At 31.2% G+C, this 14,236-nt stretch overlaps 1 protein-coding gene and 1 long non-coding RNA gene across 4 annotated transcripts in view; one reads left to right on the plus strand and one right to left on the minus strand.

Annotated features, from left to right (window-relative positions):
• LOC128922653 (uncharacterized) overlaps positions 1–14,236 on the minus strand; it is a 267,064-nt gene that overhangs the window by 206,434 nt on the left and 46,394 nt on the right. Inside the window, exon 2 of the long non-coding RNA XR_008471836.1 lies at positions 9,885–9,918. This is a non-coding gene — a long non-coding RNA (uncharacterized LOC128922653). The remainder of the gene's footprint in view (positions 1–9,884; positions 9,919–14,236) is intronic.
• The window catches only part of LOC105219379 (protein Shroom), a 242,275-nt gene that overhangs the window by 183,381 nt on the left and 44,658 nt on the right, over positions 1–14,236 (plus strand). The window lies entirely within an intron of this gene.

A 14,236-nucleotide genomic window follows, 5' to 3' on the forward strand; every position in this document is an offset into this window, starting at 1 on the left:
ATGACTTGCAAATATGCGGCAAAAGAAAATGAAATGCGCCAACAGAACGTGGCAGCAAGGAAATTGCAATGCTTCCCATTTCAACATTATTATTTTCAATGGAAGACATGTGGGTGTGTGTATGGAAGTGACTCTATATGCTACTGATCAGAAATTGATCACTGCAGCGCGTCAGCGGAACGTGCAGCATGAGCACGTACGAAATGAATTTATATTCTTGGCACTCTGCAGTTAAGTATATTCATATTTTACATGCTTCCATGTCGATATATATCATATATTGAATGAAAGACATATGTAAAATCGCAGCAACTGCCTTGCATTACAAGTGTAAGCGAGTGATCGACGCTAGCTACTGGACAACTGTTTAATTCTTTTAATATACTTATTATGTATGTGCTTGTCTGTTTGTATGAGCTCTGGTGCAATGACAATTCGATTTCTGTTACGCGATAACCTTGAGCGTCAACAGCACGATCACTCACTGAATGAAAATGAAAATCGCAAATGAAATTGAAAATGAGATGCAAGAATCAACATTAAAAAGAAGCAGACAAAGTAGACTGCCTCTAGAACGCCGCTAGATCGATTTCTAGCTATGCAATATGGCACTGATCGTGACAAGCGATCTGTGATCAGCGATCAACCAGCCTAGAACACTTTGTCCGCCCAACAAAGCACTGCAAAATAGATAAGATCTACGTACAACAACAGACAGCAGCTAAAAACCAACGACGGCGGTGGTGGTGGCAACAGTGGCCGAAGTAGTGCCATGTCGACAAGTTTAATGGCACGTCAGCGCTGACGTAGTGAAACAAGTGATGCGCCTGCTCACCGCATGTACATATGTAAGTGAAACGTTGTACAACAACATACTCGTATAACATATCCCTTGTGTCGACTTCAAATTATGGACATGCCTTTCTGTACGCCTTTGTGGCTTACCAACTGATCTTCACACACTCAGCTCAGCTCGATCGCACACCGATCATTTTAGCACGTCTTACTTTGTGGCAATCCCTTGTCGATATGCAAAATAAAAGCAAAAGGCGAATTCTTTTGCGTGCGCGCACTTTGCTTGTAGCAAATCTTCACTACCAGTCCCCGACAGTAGTGCCACTTTCCTTTGTTTCGCTGTCAGTTATCACTCAGCGCCGCAACACAAGCACTCAACGCGTCGTCATGTTCGTCTGCACTTGGCTCATTTGCATTATGTGCGTCGCTTGTTTGGCTGACAAATACTACTGACAATGCATTCAAATTATTCATCATCCTTCCTTCGTGCGATCGATCTACACATCGATTGTTGGTTATCGTGTAGATCACAAGTGATCTCATGCAGATTACAAGCGCGATCAGTGGTGATCAGTAAGTTCACAAGTTGTTCACACAATGCAGTAGTGTGGTTTTTTCTTGCATTTTGTGGTCCTCAGGGTATGCTTTGTGTGAGTACACGCAGATTTTTTATGAAATATTCAGCTGCTTCGAAGACACTTGGCCTTGAAATGCAATTAGCGCCATTTCCCTGTGGATAATGCTCACTGCGACTCAAAATAAAATTCTTTAGAATATCGGTATGTACATATGTAAATGTACAACAAAAATGTTTGATTTATTGCTTGTAAAATTCGTGAATTCCTTTAGGGGCTTAAATGCAAATTTTGGTTTTAAAAATAGATTTTAGCGAAGAATGTTTATTCTTAGTTAGGTGCTTCAAATGTAGAATTGAATATGTTTTATGCTTAAAATAAGTCAACGTTTGGAAAGGACTCTAAGCCTTGAGCTTTGAAATTATATCAAATTCTTTAACTGTACCTCCTAAAAGATCGAAGAGTTCTAAAGTGATATAAAAGCCCACAGGCGATTGACTTTCAAGAACATAGTGAACTTTAAGAACCATACACATACCGTTTTTCAACATAGTGAACTACATATTTTTAAAACCTACTTTAGTTAAAGTATACTTTAAAGTGTTGATTACTTTCTTTTCAAATTTTTTTTGTTCTAATATAGTTTTAAAGCGTTGAATACAGTTAGTTTTCGATCTGTTTGATAAAGTATACTTTAATAGTCTGTTGAGAAAATGTCAATAGGTGTTGAGAATAATGTAAACCACAAATATACTTTTCTTCGTTAATATTTATATACTCTTTGAAGCATATAAAGCCTTATAAACGCTATACTTATAGAAAAAACTATAGAACAATTTCATTTCTGAACCCTGCCTATATTTTCTCAACTCACTTTGGACTCAAAGTATACTTTATAGTATAGATACATTTAATTTGTTTCGTTAAGTGGTTTTTGGTATTCCTACCTATTATTTTGGTATTTTCAAAGCACATTCTAAGAGCGACGTATTTCATCAGTCTGTTCACTAAAGCATAGTTGTTGAGAAAATATCAATAATTGTTGAGAAAACTATTTTTACTATCGGTAACGTCATTTGAAACGTCTTCGGAATCGTGGTATATATAGATGACTTCAAAACTCTTCTTTTACTTGAGTATTTTGACTCTAAGAATGATAATTTAATGTCCCAGTAACAGAACACTGAGATCTTTTTATAGCATACTGTACATCACATATCTCCACTGTACGACTAACCTAATTGGCCATAGAATTGCATTCCTTTGGGCACTAAATACTAGAAAATCTTATGTGCTCGCCTCAGCTATGATTCTTGTCTTTATGCTAATGCACAGATTCTTTCAAATATTTATCCCTTTTAATTTTCCTTCTACGCGCGACACTTGTCAACGCACACAAAATTCCACCCGTCTTCTGAATTAATTTGTAATTTGGGGCACAGCGGTAATTTCTGGCATGAAAAGCGCCTAGATTTACACAAACAACAACACAACTAAGACAAAGTTTATTTTTAATACAAATTCTAATGTTGTTGTTATTTATGCATTTATATGAGTTTTACGATTTTCCGAATGCATTAGGTTGACAAGTTGCCCTTTCAACGTCCCTTTCAACGTCCCTTTCAACGTCACAGCGGGCAAATTAACAACACATCAAAACACAAATTAGACATTTGGACAAAGGAGGCAGGGTGACACATATTCAGACACACATACATACATGTTTATAGTATATAGATATACATTTCTATGATTTTGTAGCCACATTTGTGTACAAGTGCGTAGAACAAATGTAATTGCATTGTTGCACATAGCGTTGTGTTGTGTTGTTTTTGTCTTGTCATGTCTTATGTGACTTTTCTGAATTTCAGCATCTTTGCCTTGTGACCTAAAAAGAATCTAAATCCACAAATGTGGCGCGGTATACACGTAGCGGTCTATTCGTAGCTGGCTGACAAATAAAAATTATGCAGTAAAACGAGAAAAAATGCAGAAAAATTATTTCAGAAAATGTGGCATGAGATTTTTCACTTGACACAAATTTTTGCGCGAAATGCAATTTTTATTGTGCAAAATGTACCCGATTGAAGAAAAAAATATTTAAATTTTTTTTATAAATTTATGTACGAAAATATAATGTAATAAACAATTTTTAGATTTTATAAAAAAGTTAAAGAAAATAATTTTAATTTTTAATTTCAAAAAAATATTTAATTTAATTTATTTAAAATTATTTTAAAAATTTATTTTACACTTTTAACAATTAAAATTATTTTTTTCACAAGTGGCAACCCTTTGCAAAAATATTTCAATATAAAACTTGCTCAAACTGACTTAACTAGATACCGATATGATAATATTTCTCAAATTTTGGCAAAATAGTTGATTAGACATATTGAAATAGTTGGCAACTCTGCTTAAAACTGTCCCTAATTGTAAACCGGTTTCATATATGTATGTATTTATGTCTAATAGTTAAAATATTGTAATAAATAGGTTAAATTTAAAATTTTATTTTCTCATATTTTATCAAAAATAATTTATTAAATAAATCGAAATAGTTGGCAACCCTGTTCAAAATTGCACCTAACTGTAAACCGATTTCAAATATATATGTCTAATAGTTAAAATATTATAATAACCTATTATTTTAAAAATTTTATTTTCTCAAAATAAATTATTAAATAAATTGAAATAGTTTGCAACCCTGCCCAAAATTTTTCCTGTTATCAAGTTTTAAATATTTCTGTATAAAAGTTAAAATATTGTTAAAAAATTTTAATAAATAGGTTATTTTAACAATTTTATGGAAATATAAATCTTAAACAGATGGCAACCCAGCTCGTTAATAATTTTCTAATCTAGGCTTTCTTTAAGTTCTCCAGTTTCATTACCATAACATAGTATTAATTTATTCTAATATTTTTTTTACTTGAAATACCAAACATGTGGCAACTCTCTAACTTTTCTAACTATTTTTTTCAATGCAGTCGATCGATTTTATTATAATTTTCAAAGAATTAAAATTTGTAAAAATTAAAAAATTAATTTATCTTCTTATTTTTTTACTTGAAAATAAAACATGTGGCAACTCTCTAACTTTTCTAGTTATTTTTTTAATGCAGTTGTTCGATTTTATTATAATTTCAAAGAATTATATTTTATAAAAATTAAAGAGAAAAAAATTATGTTAATAATTAACCACCCTAATGCCACGAAATATGCCCACATACTATAAATAAAAACCGACCAACCAGCATATTTGTCTCAATTTGCATCCGTCACACGTCGAGTCACCCATTCTAAATAAATGTAAATATGTATCTTTGTATGTTGACACTTGTATATCCGCTCAAAGGCGGATGGCTGTATTTTTAGAACTTGCTCGTTTGGCTCATAACTTGGCCAATGCGATTAACATAAATACACATACACACACATATGCAAACAAACAAATATCCAAAATGTAAGTATGTGTACACAAATAAATTTACATGCATTTTTATCTGTCTATATGCGCACATACACCCAAAACTCATAAACCAACAGCCTTTATACACTTTGTGCGGCAGCGCCTCCGGTGGCGTGTGGCATATGGCTTTTGGCGTTCGCAACTAAATATAAACTGAATTATTTGCTGGTATATATCTCAGCTCACCACTGCAGCTGCATTAGCTTAATAAGCTTTTTCTGCATATTTTCTATTGACAATAAACCCAGACGTTTGTCTATAATTAGTGCACCCAGTGCGCTGCAACAGCAACAAGTTGGCCGTACAGTGGGCGCCAAATTGGCCCAAATTGTTTGGGACGACACCAGCATGAATCGCCTTTGAGGTCACGGCAGTTCGTCGCGGGTATGAGACATTTGGTTTTTATGCCGTGACATGCATAGCTCACATGCAAACACACAACTGTTGAAATGCTCCTCATGTTGTCGCATAATTTGGCTGCGTTCTTAGTTAATAGCGAGACTCTCAAAACTTTCTTGCCAACTCTTGCGGCAATGCGGTTGTGGTGTGGGGTGTGTGCCGTCCATCGAAATAGTTTGAGTAATTATTTGTATGTGTTGAGTGTTATATTTATGCGTTGACATGTGCGACCACCTGTTGCTGTTTTTTAAAACAAATTGTTTTGTTTATTTGTCAAATAATCGTAAATTTTGAATTATTTTGTTTTTAAATATTTGTGTAAGTGATTTTTGGTATAGAAATTTGGTGTCTGTTTTTATATGGGTTTATGAGTTTTTTCTGTTTTAAATTGGCGTGACAAGTGTTGTTCTTGTTTATTTCGAAAATATTTCAAAAAATATAGCATAATTTTAGGATGTATACATATAAAAAAATGCAAATTTAATTTTGAAAATGTCCAAGTGTTATTTTCGAACTGTTATTGTAAAACCTCGCTGTTGATATTATCTCTATCGCTTTCCAAAACAAGTCGCTTCTGTTAGTGGTTAGTCATTAGTCAGTTGTCATTAGTCATTAAAGTCCAATTTTTGAATTTTATATTATTAAGAAGGATTTTTTTTATTAAATAAGGTATTCTGCTAATAAATTCACTACGACTTCGTATATTCTTCTACAAATTAAGAAGCAGAAGACTATAGTAGCAGTTGGTAATATTATACCCAAAGTAAATTATGAGTTCAAAAAATAATAAATACTGCTTTGCTACCTTAAAAATTGCCTAAAATGTCTTATTGATAACCACATCTGCTTACTAAATTCTAGTTTAAGCGATTTACAATTCTTAAACCGTGATATAGGCCGATAAATGACATGTCATCTGTCAACTGTCTTAAGACAATTTGATGACAAATGATAAAATCTGCTTTAAAATCCTTTTACATGTTAATTTTAGCTAATTTTAGAAGAATTACTTCTTTGAATCTCTTCTAGCTAAGCCTGGTACAATAAAATGACACATTTTTTCATCAGTTTCCTCAACTCAAATGGTTTATTATACAGAAGGCTTATTTCAATACCTGATATCACAATTTTGTATAAAATTATTCCCGCACGCAGTATCCGAGACCGTTTTTTGTGTTCATTCATTAATTTGAAAATTTCTTGGCTGTAAATAAATCATTCAAAACTGTCATCTTATTAGCTTTATTCAAAACTCTTTAGGGATCATTTTATGGAGGTTCAACAACAAGTGTCATTCAATAAACCGTCATTAAACCAAACGGTTCTCAAATTACAGCCAACTTTACTCACGTATGCCGTTTTCAAATTATACTTCCTAGTAAAAATATATAGAAATATATGCGTGTCTAAGCTCCTTTTATTATTAAAATGAATGTACTCCAAATGTCAGGTTTTGCTAGCTAAGTGTTATTCCCCGAAAATGTTCAGCACCACACGTATTGAAACTCTTTGAGTTATTAGACATGTTTCAAGCTCTAAATATTGAGTCATTAATGCAGTAAAGCAATTATAAAAGTGTCTCAATGGCTTTTGATTAATATGATTGAATAAATTCGCTGGAAGTAGTAAGTGGCGCCATAAGAATATTCAATAAAAAATATATATTACGCTCATATGAAAAAATAGCATTAAACGCGATGAATAATTTTGAAATTACACGTATTGCTTTCTTAAGAACGAACTGATAAGAAAACTTGCTTAAATAATATACTAAAAGAATGTTGGTTATAAAGGTAAGGGACTTTCAATGCAGCGGATTTACGATTACAACAACAAAAAATTCATCAAAAAAACAACAATAATCTAGAAGTAGAAATTATGTGTTTTAAGATTAGATGCCTTTTCACTACTTAAAATGAGAATTTATATGAATTTGTGCGTTCTTTTCGCAGTCGGTTAGAAATTACAAAAAAAAAATCATATTTATAATCCTTAGAATATTTCGAAACACGTAGATATTTATTTAAAAATATCAGAGCTTTCTTTGATGAAGTCTTTTAATTTATTACCAAAATCGCAAAAACAGTGTTGCCAACTGATGGAAAAAAAATCGCAAAAATATATAAATATAATACCAGTAGCTGCGCCAAATATTTACGAAAAACGAAAAAAAATAAAATAAAATTCGCACACCGACAACGGACGGACGGCACGAGCCCGGCCAGCGGTCAATAAAACGCATTGGAATTGAATAAGCTTCGTGGGAGCAGCCACAAAGGCGGTTGGAAAGATGATTGCTAGTACAACAAAAACGCGCGATAAATAAACAAAAATGCTTTAATACATTTTTGAGTAAATATATACATACAAATGTGCATATATATGTATATACATCTGTGAGAATATTGATATGAAGTCAGACATACATGTGCGCGCAAATCAACGAAGACAAAAGGCAGATGATTCAGACGCCGAGCAAATAAAGTCAAAAAGATTGCGCTTAATCTGGCACAAATATATTAGATTAATACTAATAACAACAAGAACAACAACAATTTCAACTACATTTTGGTTTATCAAAAATGGTTTACACGTTTTTATTGTTGTATTTTCAAAAAGTAGTTGTTTTGTATTGGTTAAACAAATAGCACTCATACGACCGGGTGGGTGTCTGCGGCGTGTGAATTATGGTTAATATGGATCAAAGCGCTAATCAAGGCATCATGTTGATATTATTATTATTTTTAATATTATTTGCTGTGCGAGTACTCGTGTGTAGTTTCCACGCTGCCGCTATCTGCCTGTGTCTGGACAAACTGTTTTATTTGTTGTTATTATTTATTTTTCACCGCTCAGCGCTGATGTGGGCGTATTTGTTGTACACTGAGTACGTCGTAGCGGTCAGTGCCAAGAGGAAAATTCACACACACACATACATGGAAACGCTGCGGAAATGTATACATATCAGTGGAGCTTCATATACACACATATGTAAATACTCATATGCAGTTATATATACAGTTGTATAGTCGCACATGTGAAATTCGCATTTAGTATTTTTTCATGAGCGCATTTATAATATAGTAATTTTGACAGCACGTTCACGGCGAAATTTAGTCACTTCAGTCAGCAATTGAATTCGAAGGCGTAACACGATTTTGGCGCGACTTTTTTGCTTGGATTTGTGTCGTGAACTTGAAAGTGTTCAATTAAAAAGCGTAAAATAATTGAAAAGGGAAACATTTTTTTATTTAGTGCTAAATGCCTTCAATTGAAGCGAAGGCGAAGGAAAAGGTTATTTTCATTTTAAAGTGAATTTGGTTAAATATTAAAAAAAAATAATAAATTTTTATATGCAAATTGATTAACCGTTAGCCGGTGAAATGCGCAAAATATTGCATTATGAAGAAGTAAAGTGTGAAAGAAGCAAATAATAAAGTGAATTAGTGCAAATTTTACTAAGTGATGCTAATGAAGTGTGTTTAAAATTGTAAAGGAAACAAAAATCAAACAACAAAATGCCGAAAATGTTTACGTGTTTTAGCGGGCTGAGGTAAATTTATTTGGAATATATTCGGAGTATTTGCATTATGAAATATTTTTTTGCGTAAAAATATTAACAAAATAAAATAAAATAATTTTTAAAAAAAAAATTATAAATTTCTATTAGAATGTTGCTATATTCCTATATAATACATATACAAATTTTGATGTTGATGCAAAATTAAAAATACACTGTCGCATCAGTCACTTGTCATTTCGAGATGTGACGTCAATCATGCGGTGGTCGATCGCCGGCGTTCAACTAGAAATAACTCATAACTAATTGGCGAGTTTTAGATTTCATATGAGACACACAGCAATTTTCGCAAACATTAAGCGTCAGAAACAAAAAATAATAATTGTATAAATAAAAAAAAAATAGAAAAATGTAAATATAGAAAAGAAATGTAATACAAAAATAATTTTTTCTGAATTTAAAAATATTTAAAAAAATGTTAAAATAAAATAAAAAATAGAAAAATATATTTTTCAAAAATACCCAGCAAAAAATCGAAAATATTCACCTTTTTGTCTCGAAAATTTATCATTCAACTGTCAACAGAATCAAAGAAAATTACTCATACTTTAGAATTGTCTATACATTTATTTTATTTTCAGACAATTTAAATTATTTAAAAAATTCTTAATGTGTTTTTAAAAAGATTTATTTGTCTTGCTGGTGACAAGTACATGGAACTTAATGATTGTTTGTGTTTTAAATTGTTGTTTACACTGTTAAGTGGTTGGAAAATGTATAAAAAGTTTAATTTATTTGCGAAAACTTAAAGTTGTGATGGCTCCAATTGGAAAATTGTGGTATAGAAATTATATTAGGGGTGTATGACACATTTTCGGGCGAGTAGTGAGTTTATATAGAGCTGAGAACAAGTTTAAGATAACTCTTTCATATAAACATTCGCTAAATTGACGCCAGCAAAGTAATTCTATATTATTAGCTGCACTTGAAACTGACTAGCGGTTTATCTGGTGATTTGGAGTAGTATTGTGCAAGTTTATTTATTTAAATATAATATACGAACGATTTTTAACTTTTTTTTACTTTATAGTTATGGTTTATAAAAAAATAACTCAGAACTTACCAAATTGTGTACAACAACCTTACATTGTAAAGCGCTGAAAATAAAGAAAAAATGTCAATTATTATATAAGAAATTAATTAATATGTAATATTACAATCGAAAATTTCCACTGTATAATATAATTTTTCGAAATTGATATTACATTGAATAATTGGCAAACTATTCGAATTAAAAATTGCAGATTGTAGTTGTTAATTGACTAAATTAGTGAGTTAATTTACTAAATTAAGATATTAATTGACTCAATTAAGTAGATAATTGACTAAATTTTGAATTGAAAATTAAATGCTATATCGATTTTTTTGTCAGATTGAATTATGGAGCTAATTGATTAAATTGAGGAGTTAATTGACTCAATTAAGTAGTTAATTAACTAAATTTTTAATGGAAAATTCAATTATATCACAATTTTTATTTGTCAGATTAAATTCTGGAGCTAATTGACGAAATTGTGAAATTAGTGACTTATTTAAAGAGTTAACTGACTAAATTTTAAATTGGATGTAAAATAATATCGCAATTTTAATAGAGAGCTTGCGATCCGAATTAATAAAAAGCTACTTTTATTAAATTAAATTAATGTTTTTTGAAAATTCAGCGGCAACTTAAAGCAAAACGAAAAAAAAATTTGCAAAAAATATGCAATAAATGGCTAACCTTGAATAGGATTTCAATGAATTAAACAGCTAATCTTAAAATATATATTTTTGTTAGTTTAAATCTATTTAACTTTCAATTTTATTTCTTGAATTACTATTTAAAGTCATTTGAATTGCAGATTTGACACTAAAACTGCGATTAAAAAGTAATTAGCCAAATTAGCGCATGGCCAGACAATATATCTTGCACTAACATATATAATTTTGTTTAAATGCACATTAAATATGTGTCTATGTATAATTTGAGTGCTTCAGGCAGCCTTGAATTTGACGTTTCAATTTCAATGTCGTGCCATTGCGATGCTGATTGCATTTCTTTTAAGCATTTCACGTGTGCAGCAGCGAATGCACGAATACACACACACATGCAAACACTTGTTCATGCAACAGCAACTAACCATCTATTAGCAGCAACAATAGCAGCGGCAGCGTGCTTGCAGCAGTCTTTTCCATGCACGCCTGAGCACAAAAGCAAATAAGTGCAACTATTATAAATATACATGTGTAGCGCTTGTCATTGCACTTAGCTGCACTTGCGCGCACTAAAAGAGTATCATTTTGCAAGGCGTGCTAAAGATTTGAGAAAAAAATACAAAAAAAAAATTACAAAAATTGCATGACATTCATTAAACGAGTGTGCACGCCTTTGCCGCTGCTCGAAAGACAACACTGCCTTTTGTGTTAATCGCACAGCGCGGCTTGGCGCCCACTACCACAAACAGAGGCACGCTGAACTGATGGCTGACATGGTGTGTATGGATTTGGCGTTGGCGGTGGCAAGCAAATGCACTTTACGCCAGAATGCGCAATTTACTTTAGCAAACATGCTGAACAAGAGAATACTAAGAACAACAACAACAACAACAACAACATAAGTTGCTAGCAGCGCCAAGACGTCAGTGACATTATTACATATATGCATATGTACAACAATATATATACACATACAACAACATATCTACATTTGTATAGTATGATTATTTGTTGACTTTGCCGGCTTTTTGCTGCCATCAGCACATTCACCATCGACGTACGGCATTTTCAGCTTGACTGGCTTTAGCCAGCAACACATACATACAGATATATATATTATATATATATATATCTGTTTGCTGCACCTCTATTGCAACATAGTCGAAGTAAATGTACGACAATCACTCAGGTATCGGGTATCAGTTGTCAGTCAGCGAAGTCGTCGAAAATGTTGCTAATGTTGAGTATAGCGCATGAAATTTAAGCACAACAACAATAACAACAAAAAATATTGCTTCATTGTTAATATTTTTTAATGTAGCTTATAGTAAAGTGCACACTATGTTGCACGTAACTGCTTGCAACAACCTTAACCAAGGACGTTGGCGCTCAACGAAACGTAGCAGTAGAAGAAAAAACAGAAAAATAGAAAATAGTGAACGACCCTTGTAGCTCAACTTATACTACTTATGCACCAGTTACTCTTCTCTACTTGCTCTTTTATTTCTTTAGCTCCAATTCTTTTTGTAATATTTATATAAAAATATTTTCTTGAATATGTATGTATAGCAAAAATGTACAACTCGAAGGCACGTGTGAGCCACGCTGCACATATTTATCTAAATAAAAAAAAAATTTATTTTTTAAAAAAAAATTTATTTTTTTTTTGTTCTCCCTTCTTTGATATATTTCAATATCTACCATATTTTTTTAATTATTATTTGTATTGCCATAATTTATGCTTCTGCTGAAAGAAAGATTTTTGCGCAATCGCTGCCAGCAAACAAAGAATGAGTAAGTGAGAATGAATTACGCGCTTGTGTTGCTCTGTTATGGCAAATAATAGCGTAACTTCACACAAAGGCGATTAAAACACACATAAAAAAGTTTGATGAGTTGGATGGCACAGCAAAGAAATGCCGACAGAAATTTTGACTAATGAAGTGTGCAGAGTTGAATATTAATACATTTACTTCTATTGATGAAAAATAATATTTCTGATGAAGGTGCGTGAAGATATGCGAAAAATTTATGAAACTCTTTCGTGGAAATTTGAAACATTATGATAAAGTATTAATAATTTTTTGTTTGGAAAAAATAATTTCCTTATATAAAATCTATAATTATTTAATAAATTTCGAAAATAAAATAAAATTAAAAAATTTTCCAAAAAATTCGAAATTTTTCAAAACAAAAAAATTCTAAATATTTCCAGAAAATTATTAGCAAAATAAATTTTAAATTCTTTAATTATTTCTTAAAGAAACTGATTATTTATTAAAAAATTAAAAAAAAAAAACTGAAAAATTTTCCAAACAGTTTTGAAAAGCTTTTATTATTTATTTAAAGGATTCTATAATTATAAAAAAAAAATTTTGAATAAAAAATAAAATTAAAAATATTTCCAAAAGAATTTCGAAATCTTGCAAACAGAAAAAATTAAAAATTTTCAAAAAAAAAATTATTTGGAAAAAAATTTCAAACAAAATTTTAATCTTCGAAACCTTTAAAAGCGTTAATTATTTTTTTAAAGTGCTGATTTTCGAAAAATAAATTTAAAAAAATTTTAAAATCATATTTTTTTATTAAAAGAAATGATATTCCTCAAAATCAAAATTAAAAATTTTTTCAAAAAAGTTTCGAAATTTTGCAAAAACAAAAATTAAAAAAAAATATTTGCAAAAGAAAGTTTCAAACAAAAATGTAATCTTCGAATTTTTATTTTATAAAGTTAGTTTCGGCATTCACATAGAGATCGCTTGGTTAATGCGTTATTTATTTTTAAACAAGTTAGGCCTTTGTGATTCTTCTAGAAAAAAACTTAAACTTTGGAAGCATCGAAACAAAGTTTCCTAATGAAAGCTTGAAAACATTCTGAAAACATCTTCACCGAACTTCTACAGTGATCACACCAAATCTCAAACCGCATTCAAAAATTAAGCAATCTCTCAGAAGAAAAATTTAATACAAAAATGATTTTAAGCTTCATTTGACGAAATTTTGTCAAATTATTCAACAGTTTTAGTCAAATTATCAGTATTCGCCTTCAATTCGCATAAACTTGGAAAATGGCGACACGAACAAACAACTGGTATAAATGTCATAAACTGGTATAATGAAAAAGCGAGCAATTATATCTTAATTTGATATCAATTGGAAAGCTATTAACACTATAATGAAGTGAATACTTTTTCATGCAGCTTCATGATTATTTTGCCTCCTTTCTATACCTCACTTTATAGATCTGAGGTCTATCACGCGGAAATCACATTAAAAATAATTTAGCAATATTCAATTGTGCCTTATCAAACCTTCAGAAATCACCCCGAAAAAAACCAATCGGCCTTTGTCAAACGCAGTCACTCACCCAATGAAACCAGCGAAGTAGTGACTACGAACATTCACCGAGTGCGCCGGCAAGTTAAAGGTGTGCCACACACCGTCAGAAAGAAGGCACGGAAATTCGTAAGAGCAACAGCTAAAACAATACAAATACAAGAAATGAAAAGTAAATAATGCGAAAAACAACAATGAAAAGCGGAGTTTATATAGATTGGGACGCGCCTAGTTGTGGCTAATGGCTAAAGTGCAATTTATTCTTATTTTTCTTTTGCAAATACTACAACTACACTTGCCGCAGCATGAATCTTAGTTCGATCTGTAAAGGAAAAAAATTAAAAATAAAAATTGAAAGCATAAAGAAAATAAATAAAATTATCT

Source organism: Zeugodacus cucurbitae, chromosome 6 (assembly GCF_028554725.1).
Source record: "Zeugodacus cucurbitae isolate PBARC_wt_2022May chromosome 6, idZeuCucr1.2, whole genome shotgun sequence".
Lineage (NCBI taxonomy): Eukaryota > Metazoa > Arthropoda > Insecta > Diptera > Tephritidae > Zeugodacus > Zeugodacus cucurbitae.